Raw genomic sequence first — 1,772 nt, 5'->3', positions numbered from 1 at the left:
TCATTGGAATCACTGGCATCATCAGCATCACCGGCATCATCAGCATCACTGGCATCACTAGCATCATCGACATCACCATCATCACTGTCATCACCGTCATCATCGGCATCATTGGCATCATTGGCATCACCGACATCAGCAGCATCCTTCCTTCCACACGTGTGAGAGAAGAGTCCCTTTCTACGCAGTAGGAGAAGAGCCTCTTTTCTACATAGGAGAGAGAGAGAGATGTGATGAGATGTGTGTGTCCAAATGAGGAAAAGACCTATATTTATACACAACTATTGATGATTGAATAGATGTGATTGTTGGGCTTCTGAGCCTACATGAGTTGCTAGTCGACTAGATAATTATTCCATAATCAAAATAAATTCATATCTCCATAAATATTTATTAGAATTGGATGATCTTTATATCAATCCTACACCTCTCAATGAGAGGAATATAATAAAAGTATTATCAACCATGAATGATATGACCCTCATGGAGTTTGGCCCTAGTTGCCAATTTTAACAAAAGCCTTATATTGGACATTGCTACTTTAGGGTTTTAGTGGAAAGCATGAAGTTGTTGGACATAGATTGTCATTAATGTCAATATGGAAATATTCAAGGAGCAGATAGAGATGAGAGGAGCAGACAGAGTCGAAGAAGAGGAGCATACAGATCCATCGGAGCAGGTGGAGAGCGAAGGAGGGGAGCTCTGCGATTCTTTTTTGGTGGGAAGCTGAAGCTGCTTATTCGCATTTTTGATTCAGGAATACTTGGTTTTTAGAAAACCGTGGGTAAAGAGAAGACCCACATCAATATTGTGGTCATAGGACATGTCGAATCTGGTAAGTCCACCACTACCGGTCATCTTATTTACAAGCTTGGCGGTATCAACAAGCGTGTGATCGAGCGTTTTGAGAAGGAAGTTGCGGAAATGAACAAAAGGTCATTCAAGTATGCCTGGGTTCTTGATAAGTTTAAGGCTGAGTGCGAGCATGGTATTACTATTGACATTACTCTCTGGAAGTTTGAGACAACCAAGTATTACTGTACCGTCATTGATGCACCAGGCCATCATGACTTTATCAAGAACATGATTACGGGTACATCACAGGCCGATTGTGCTTTTTTGATTATTGGTTCTACCACTGGAGGTTTTGAAACAAGTATTTTGAAGGATAAACAACAGATACAACACAATGGGAAGATCCAATGGTCGCGGGTGATAAAGATGCATGCAGGTTAACGAGCGCGAGGGCTGTACTAAAAGGCGGCTTCGCGGGTTAGCGGTATCCCCTGCATCGCCCACAAGAGGATGGCGGTATTCGTATATGGCCACGCGATCCAATCACAATACAACACGTGGCGGATGAAAACCGTCGCCCCTACAGGTTAACGCGTATGTAGATTGCATGATCGGGGCTTGTGACTACCGTCTGATCATGCGACGAACGGTCAGATGGCGAGGAATATGCATGATGTTTAACGTGTGGAAAAAAAGGACTGTGATTGTTGGATCGTGATGATCAATGGCTGCGATTACGAATGCGGCAGAGGCTAATATGGGCGCGATTACGTGGGTTTTTGGAATAAAACAGAAACGGCGGGGCAAAAGGGTGTTTCTAGACTTTTATATCAGTTTTCTTAGATTTCGTTCCTTTGGTTTTCAGATTGCAATGGCAATGGCACTTCCACCATGATGAGATCCTCTATTACGGCGGGATTGTTTCATGAAAATCATCGTCCTTCTGTGGCAGTTGATGCATAGATCCGATCGAAGAT

The 1,772-nt window shown here is 43.2% G+C and overlaps 1 pseudogene; it reads left to right on the top strand.

The window, feature by feature from the left end:
• The first annotated feature begins 598 nt into the window (after positions 1 to 598).
• LOC149180668 (elongation factor 1-alpha pseudogene) lies at positions 599 to 1,236 on the top strand (annotated as a pseudogene).
• Positions 1,237 to 1,772: the final 536 nt, after the last annotated feature.

Source organism: Pinus tabuliformis, chromosome 3_2 (genome assembly GCF_031772625.1).
Source record: "Pinus tabuliformis cultivar Carrire ecotype Pingquan chromosome 3_2, CPIR1, whole genome shotgun sequence".
Taxonomy (NCBI): Eukaryota; Viridiplantae; Streptophyta; class Pinopsida; order Pinales; family Pinaceae; genus Pinus; species Pinus tabuliformis.
This window is presented reverse-complemented; position numbering and strand designations above follow the sequence as displayed.